The sequence below is a fragment of the Lampetra planeri genome, chromosome 35 (assembly GCF_965212315.1).
Source record: "Lampetra planeri chromosome 35, kcLamPlan1.2.h2, whole genome shotgun sequence".
NCBI classification, from domain to species: domain Eukaryota; kingdom Metazoa; phylum Chordata; class Hyperoartia; order Petromyzontiformes; family Petromyzontidae; genus Lampetra; species Lampetra planeri.
In genome coordinates, this window is record NC_136141.1 from 4,004,963 (window position 1) to 4,014,376 (window position 9,414).

Below are 9,414 nucleotides of genomic sequence, written 5' to 3' on the forward strand. Positions count from 1 at the left end.
TGGGCGCGGCTCACATTCCCCCTCCCATCCCCCCCCCATCCCGCCCTCCCCCCATCCCGCCCTCCCCCCATCACTCCCTCTCACCCCCCCATCCCTCCCTCTCGCCCTCCCCCCCATCCCTCCCTCTCGTCCCCCCCCCATCCCTCCCTCTCGCCGCCCATATTTCCCTCTCGCCCCCCCATCCTATCTCGCCCCCCTATCCCCCCCTCTCGCCCCCCCTCATCCCTCCCTCTCGCCCCCCCATCCCTCCCTCTCGCCCCCCCATCCCTCCCTCTCGCCCCCTCCATCCCTCCCTCTCGCCCCCCCCCCATCCTATCTCGCCCCCCTATCCCCCCCTCTCGCCCCCCCCCCATCCCTCCCTCTCGCCCCCCCCTCATCCCTCCCTCCCCCATCCCTCCCGCCCCCCCCCATCCCTCCCGCCCCCCCATCCCTCCTTCTCGCCCCCCATCCCTCCTTCTCCCCCCATACCCCTCCCGCTTCCCTGCACGGAGTCCGCGCACTCCGCCCTCTCTCTCTCCACCCTCTTTCTCTTCCACCTCTCTCCCATAACGAGTTTCCACCACCAGCAGCCCCTCCCCTCCTCCGCCCCATCCTCCTTCCCCCCTCCCCTCCTTTCGGGGGGGTGAGGCACCATTTCCTGTGTGGGGAAGGAGGTCGGTCAGCCAGAAGCCGGGCAAAACTCAACATCGCGTGCCCGCGTTATACAGATGCGTGTGGAGCGGTGGTGCAGCGGTTAGCGCGTTGCCGCTAAGAACCAGGCGGCCCGAGTTTGATTTCCCTGCTCACGGGCCACCACCGGTGGCGATTATCCGAACCGGTCCTGGGCCTCCCCCCGTAGGTCGACGCAGCCTCAACATGAGTACCTGGTGCGGTGTGTAACCATCAGCGCTTGGGGTGGTTCTGGTTCACACCGCCCCTTCGTGCGCCGTTCGGGCCTTAGCAGAGGTGCTCGCCAGCAGCACTTGACCCAACCAGCCCGTGAGAAGCTATTTTGGGGGCATCTTTATCTTTGCTTATGAGCGCCGGAATATATTAGGCAGGGAGTGGGTTTCGTCATGCGGACTGTGCCACGAACGACACGGTCAACGTGAGTGGCGAGTGATCAAATAAATTGTCATTGGCATCCTCTAGGTCGGCTCAACCTTAAAAGAGTGCCTGATGCGATGTGGAAAATAGCATTGGGGAGACAAAGGCACTTCCGATAAGCACGGTTGGCTACGTATATGGGGCCGTCCATAAATGACGTCACGCGATTTTGGACGATTTTTTACCCCCCCCCCCTCGTCACACGGCGTCACAAAAAGTCAGACCCCCCCCCCCCTCAAATTTGACGTCACAAAGCTCTGCCCCCCCCCCCCAAATAAAACATGCTTCAAATCGCTTTAAACTATTGTCATTGTAGTGCGTATTTAATGTGGCGCTGCACTCTGATGTTGTAGGAGAAAACATTTATTAAAAGTCTATTTAATTAAGTAGAACGTGTTGTCTATATTTCTTTAAAGTTGCGCATTTTGATGTAACGTCAGATTTCTCACCCCCTCGTCCCACATCGTCACAAATATCTGACTCCCTCCCCCCCCCCAGGTACGTGACGTCATTTATGAACGGCCCCTATACATAACCTAGGTGCTTACAAAACTACACTTGCCCCAACGCTCTATAAGCAATGTTATACCGGGGGATCTTTATTTGTGTTCTTGTAATAAAGAGGTCGTAAACCGACTCGGCCCCCATCGTAGGAATGTGCAATTTCCAGCACTGACTCAGAGCTGCAAACGGGAGGTTAGCAATTCCTCATTGTTTAGTGGAGCAAAAATCTGACTATTGACTTTATACGTGAACAAAAACGCAATTTGCACCATCGCTATGACTGTCGCTGTGGACTAGAATGGTGAAGACTCTCCAACCCATTGAACCGTCAAGTCACCAGTTTCGCTCGTAATTTTGGGGAAGTCCTGGGGGGGGAAACAGGGAAATGCATTAATACCCCGACTTACGCCTCCCCCTTTTCAACGTCGTTTCACACCTGGCCACCTTCATTAAGACCACCACCAGATTTGTGTCGCTTCACCCCCCTCCGCACACTTACGTCGCTTGGCGTTTGAACGCTCCGCTCTTCAGAGGAGCACCTTACTACCCCTCTCCCAGCCTCGGCTCTTGCGATCAAGCGTTGCCCCAACGATCTAGAACCACCATCGCTATGACTGTCGCTGAGGGCGAATCTCCAAACCATTGAACCGTTAAGTCAGCAGATTCGCTCGTAATTTTGGGGAAGTCCTGGGGGGGGGGGGACAGGGAAATGCATTAATACCCCGTCTTACGTCTCCCCCTTTTCAACGTCGTTTCACAAATATAACTGGTCACCTTCATTAAGACCCCCACCCGATTTGCGTCGTTTCAACTCCTCTCCCCACTACAACTGACTTCGCTTGGGGTTTGAACGCTCCGCTCTTCAGAGTAGCACATTGCTACCACTCCTCCCAGCCTCGGCTCTTGCGATCAAGCCTTGCCCCAACGATCTGGAGACGCCTTGCCGGCCGGTGATCCGGCAACGCTCACGAGCCTCGGTGTGTTTAAGAGGAAGCGCGGAGAACTCGCCGTTTTCTCATGGCTTTTACTTAAACGTTGTTGTTTTTTTTAATCGTCTTTGCATTTTATTTCAGTGCGCAATGTCACGATACCCCCCCCCCCCTTGAGTGGAGGCTATATTACATTTAAAGTAAATGCGATTTAGCATCGTCCCTCCTGTTCTCGTATCCGTCGCTTCTCAGCCTTCGCCTCCACCCTACCCTGTGCACGAACTGCTTTGCGCCGCGCGTGAAGGAATGTCGCCGTCAGGTCGAGTATGACCTCTGGTGACATCCACGGCCAGACTAGGCCATCCGTACCGCGAGTCTCTCTCTCTCTCGCTGCCTCTCGTAGCTGGGTTCGCGTGAGGCCAGCGGTGCGCTTGATGTCGTCCATCCGTCTCCTCCGAGGTCGACCTCTGCCCCTGCCACCTTCTCCATTCCCAAGCAAAGATCGAATCCTCTTGGTCCAGAGGTCCTCACAACGGTGGCCAAGGTTTGTCCATTTCTGCTTCACGAATAGGGCCTCAGATTGCAGGCACGGCGCACGAGTGCTCGGATTGTAAATGTTGTGGCTTGGCTCTCCAACACACCGGTTAGTTTTCGATTTAAAGCTTTCGTGACTGCAGGGATTCATTTTCTTGGTTCTTTCGGTAAAGTCACGTAGAATGGAAATAATAAAATAATAAAATAAAACACTATAAAATAATTCTCACGACGTTTCGGCCACAACGCAAGCAGCCGTCCTCAGGTCAAGACCAGGTCTGTCGGGGAGACAGCGTCTGAATGAAACAGCACCATGCTTGGAGCGTATATTTAAGCTGGGTTGGAAGGGGGGGAAGGGCGCCTTGACAAAATAATTTGCATATCAAGAGGAAGTTAGCATATTTATGGGAAATGCAGGTATATGATTAGTACTACTTATGCCCGTGCATTATGCAGGATTAGCAGCCGGTTAGTGCTGTACTCGTGACGAATTGGCCACGTTCTGTTTACGTGACAACCCTCACTAGTTGACTGTGTCGGGTGGTGGCGGGTTTAACGACACATTTATATTTTTACGCGATCTAACCCAAAACACCTCTGTTAGGGGGTACTACTGTAATAATTTACACTTACATAACGACCCATCATGAACATGATTTACCTGGCGTGGTATGTACACATCAGCGCTGGGGAGACAAAGGCGGTCGGCCATAGTGGTTGCCACAACACCCACTCCCCCTCGTGTGCCATGCTGCGGCCTTCGCAGATGCTCGCTATCAACACTTGCCCCGACATATTGTGCAGGCTATACAGGGGGTCTTTGTCTTTATTTTGTGCGTGAACACCACCCACTCGTGCGCCCTGCCAGCATTAGTAGGTGCTCGCTAAACAGCTCTTGCCCGGGCAGTGTGAGTGACCTATACGGGTCGTCTTTGCTTTGCGTGAAAGGTTTGCAATGCGCTTTTTTTACGATCAAAGGTTTTTTAGTTTTTTTTTCAATGCTTTGCTTTATGTGCCCCCCCCCCCCCTGTTTCAATGAAAGATTTCACAAAATATGTCACGCTCTGCTCTCCTGCTTCTTACCCTATCCCTCTCTCTCTACCCCGCTTTAAATGTGCGTGTGTTCTTCGGAGTGTGAATGTGAATGTATGCGGGCGTGTGCGCGCGCGTGTAACATGGTCCAGTGGTCAGCACACTGCGCTTTGAAGCCGACGACTTGAGTTCGACTCCAGGAAACGGCTAACACCAGTGGCTAATAATATCAGAAGCGGCCCGAGAGTCTCCCCGTAGGTCAACTCAGCCTTCAGACCTGCCACCAGGGGAGACAAAGGCAGCCGGAGTTTGTGTTCGCCGTTCGTGTCCAAAACAGGTTGCTCGCAAGCAGCGATTTCCCCCGACGCCTCCGATCAAAACGGCCGGCTACGTACGGCGTGAAAAAAGTTCAACGTACGTACAACATGCTCTGCCGTGTCGCGGCACACCGAGGGTGGCACATCCACACAGGAGAAGCGGCAAGTCGCCTTGGTCTCGCCTACGGGAGCTGTCGCACGCCGTGACCCGTTTGGCAAGGTCATGAACGACTTGCCCTGCGTGTTGTGCGTGGTCGTAAACTTCAGCACATCGTGTGAAAAGGGTGGCTATGCATTCGCGTCACTGGTCCAAGTCCATAGATCACAAACTTTAGACGTATACTCTGACTCGCTTTACTACCCGGCTTCGCCCGAGACTTGGATTATTGTCTTGGCCATTCTTTGGTTCTTTCGGTAAAGTCACGTAGGTAGAAAAATAACAGATTACGACGTTTCGATCGCAACACAAGCAATCGTCATCAGGTGGGACAACCACAGCAACAGAAACATCCACGATCAAACCAGCACAATCTTCCTGAAGAAAAACAACACATCGTGTTAACAAGGCTGTGTGCAAAAATCCCAGTGGGATTTAAGTAAAAAACAAATAACAACCGAGAGACAATTTAGATTAACGTTATCAGGCTAACTCAGCACTTGAACAAACAAACCATGGTTTGACCATACGTTTTTTTTTTCCACAGATGTGACGTCACAGCTCACTTGCCGTGCAAAACATATCCATTATTGCGCCCCCCTCCCCCCAAAAAGTACAAAAGTCTATTTTTATACTTTTTGCGTTGTGTACAGTCTGGAAACTACCCACACGCCAAATTTCAAGTTTTTTGCGTGTTGGGAAGTATGCTAAACATTTCGAACAGACACACATAGTCACAAATTTCTCTTCTATATATATGGACTAGCTTTACTACTCGGCTTCGCCCGGGACTTGGATTCACCACGCCCGGCCGCCTTTGTCTCCCCAGTGGCAATGTCCACACACCACACCAGTTACTCGTTTGAGGCTGAGTCGACCTAGGGGAGGCCCAGGACCGGTTCAAATAATCGTCACCAGTGGTGGCCGTGAGTGGGAATCGAACTCGGGTCGCCGGGTTCGTAGCGCAGCATGCTAACCACTACACTACCGCTCCCCCACACACACACACACCCGCGCGCGCGCGTCCATAAGTACACATACACGCGCTTGCTGCAGACACACACAACTTTCAGGGTGTGTACGGCAGTAAACGACTCAAATAATAAAGCAGCAATGCTGCGTGAAGAACGCCTTAGACCTGCAACACATTTGTATGGCACTTTACTCGCTGAGGGTTGGGGGGGGTATGGATGCGTGACGTCAGCAGGCACACTGCGTAACGCTTCCGTACGCGGGTCACTTGACAGATGTGACGTCACAGCTCACTTGCCGTGCAAAATATATCCATTATAGCGCCCCCCCCCCCCCCCCAAATACAAAAGTCAATTTTTATACGTTCTGCATGGTGTACAGTCTGGAAACTACCCACATGCCAAATGTCAAGTTTGTTGCATGTCGGGAAGTATGCTAAACATTTCGAACAGACACACATATTCACAAATTCCCTTTTTATACATATATAATAAGATAAGCGCACAACTGTATCTGTGATGAACGCTGCACTTTTCGTCGTTTTAATGCAGGGGGCGCTGCAAACCTACGCGCCCCCTGCATGAACGACGGAGGCGCAGGGACAGACGTTCGATCACGTTGGAATCGATCTGCAGACGGCGGCGGTCTTCTCGCACGGCCAGCAGCTCTGTGTCGCCTTATCTCGATCCCGCAATCCACAACAGGTGAAAGTCCGCATCGAACCGAACCCCCAGCGAGGCCATCGACTTAACGATGAGAGAAAATTCACACGAAATGTCGTTTTCAATGAAGTCTTCCAGATGTAAAATGAGAAAAAGATTTTAATGAAGAAATACAATTATCTAATTCAAAACAACACAATTCAAAGATGTTTCATTTTAAAACTTCAAAACGGAGCATCGGGTGCTTGCGTCAATGCGTCGTTCGTGTGCAACTTTTCACGTGATTTTCCTGGCCGAATGCCGTAAATGGTTATGAGGGGGCGTCATAAGCGCCCCCAAACAACCCCGAGTTTTTAATTGTCATTCATAAACAGCCTCTGAAGCTCGGTGAGTGTAGGCCCTAACCAGAACGAGTTATATTCGAGGTGGCTGTGGTGTTTGTGTTTTATACGTGCGCTTGCGTGCATGTGTGTTGAGGCCGTTAATGAGCGTCGTGCGTGCCAGCGCGCGCGTGATTGTCTCTGTGCGCCACACCGACCTGAAGTGAAGACCGAGATTCGTTTGTGTAACCAGGTGAGGACTCCAAAGAGACCAGGGATGGGAGCCTCATTTTGCAAGAGCGACCTAAGGGGCATTTGTCTGCTGCGAGCAGGGGGCGATGTTTGCCGCTGTGTGTGTGTGTAATCTCAATTGAGTGATTGGCAGTGTAAGGGTTTCTGTTTTTCACCCTGATGCCTGCACACAATGGCCTGCTCTTACGAATGACGTCAGGGGGATCTTCCTTCTTGTTGTTGTTCTTCTCCTTGTTCTTCTTCTTCCCTCGTACGGCTGCCGATGTAGATGCAGAGCAACAACGGCAATGTCACATTGTTACGTTGGTCAAGCCACAGACAAAGGCGCGTCAGCAGCAAGCGGAGTTGTTATAGCTGTGATGCCTCCTCCTTCGCTTGCGTGGGTCCTCAACGCCCGCTGTGAAGCAGACGGCGCGTAGGTGTTTACGAAGGTTTTACTACGCGAACCGCAGTAGTAAAACCTCAGGTCCTCCCTGAAGCGCCGAAAAATCAGCCTTCAAGACTGGGAGCAGCGGCGGGTGATTCCGACCGCCTAAGGGTGGCACCGCTGGATCCACCGGGTTGCGGGCCCACGTCAAGACCCAAACGTCTCCCACTTCCGCCTGGGACCACGTGGCGCCCACATTGCACAAAGATCTGCGGATACACAATTGGACTTCTCAGCCACCTCAAGAGCCACCGCTAGACCTGGGTCAACAAGCGTGATAAAAAAGAGATATATAAAAAAAAAATTAAAGCCACTGAGTTAACATTTGTGAATTTCTCGGTGGGACAATTATTCATAATACTGTAGAGGTTTTTTGGGTTATTCTTCAGATGCGTACACGAGGTGGCCCACCCATTAATGGGGGTTGCTCATTTTCTAGCCACTTCAAAGCCACATTCATCACCTGTTGCCCCACTTTTGTTGTCGACGCACCGTGTGCGTCCGCGTTCACTCGCCCACATGCGTCCATGTACGCACACGTACGCCCGTGTACACCCACGAACACCCACGCACACCCATGAACACCCATACATGTGCAGGAATATCCATGTCCACCCACGATCACCCATGCATGTGCAGAAAATCCATGTACACCCATGAACACCCATGATCACCCACGTACGCCCATGAACACCCACGTACACCCACGAACACCCATGTACACACATGTACACCCATGAACACCCACGAACACCCCACGGATGCGCGCGGATGTACGCGAGTAAAACCCGACGAGTTGAACCAATAAATCCCTTGGCCAATTGGCTGCGTAAAATCGGTGTCCTGTGCGCTCCCAGAGGGCCGTGTGTGAGAGAGGCGTTTTTGTGAGATTTTTTTTGTGTGTGTGTACGTGCAGGGACAGATATAATACAGTACGCATGGGGAGGCTTTTGTTACTGTATCGTGCTGCGTGTTGGTTGTGTAACTTCCTCTGCTGCGAGATGACCGGGAGGTGAGATGGGTAAGATTGGGGGGGAGGGAGGAGAGGTCACGTGGTGTTCGAAGGAATGTTTCTTGTTCAGAGAAAGTATTCGTCCATGCTCCGTTTGGCAAGGGGGTGCACAGACACATGCAGCAACAAACCGCAACACGTGCAGTCAATAACAGCGTGGCCTTAAGATAACAGTGTATTATATAGTCGGCGACGTTTCGGCCAATGGGTCTTCTTCACAGCACCATAGGCCAGAGAGGGAGTAGAGTGGCCTCAACGGCGTGCCGTGAAGAAGGGCCACCGCCCGAACCGTCGTCAATTATACACGCCTTCTTTTTAAGGCCACGGCGTTACTGGCCGAACGCGTTGAGTATTTTTTGTCCGTGTTTTAGACGAGGCGGGGTAGATAGATACACGTGGGAGGGAGGGGGAGAGTGGGATGCGGGTTGGATGGGAAGTGAAGCTTGATCAGGAATACAGTTCTTGAATTGAGGGAAGCGAAAGTGGAAATGCTGACGCCACTGACTGCATGCGTGCCCTAGGAGATGCGCACGTGCCAGTGTGCGGATACGTTTGTGTGCGTGCGTGCCAGCCATGTCAGTTTATTTATTCGGTATAGCCCTGTGAGCCATGTGGCTCTTGACTCGGGTGCAATCGCAATAATAAAAAAACGTACACAGAACATCTTAAAATGATGACACGCAACAGAAACATCCACGAAAAAACCAGCAAAATCTTGCTGAAGAAAAAACACACCGTGTCAACAAGGCTGTTTTTTTAAAAATCCCAATGGGATTTAAGTAAAAAAAAATAACAACCAAAAGACAATTTAGATTAACGTCATCAGGCTAACTGAGTACTTCAACAAACAAACCATGGTTTGACCATACGTTTTTTTTTAATTACCAAAATAAAATTATAAAAACAATGTAGCAACGGTGATCATAGGAACTGTGATTCAAATTTAACAAGAGCCCTCTTCAACAGTTTTTTTCTCGCTGTGGTTGTCCCACCTGATGACGATTGATTGTGCTGCGATCGAAACGTCGTGATCTAGTATCTTTCTACCTACGTGACTTTACCGAAAGAACCAAAGAGTATAGATATACATAACGTGTACACACAAAAAAAGCCGTTGTAGCCATAGGGGGCCGTTCATAAATGACGTCACGCACCTATGGGGGAGGGGTGTCAGACATTTGTGACGATGTGTGACGAGGGGGGGGGGGGG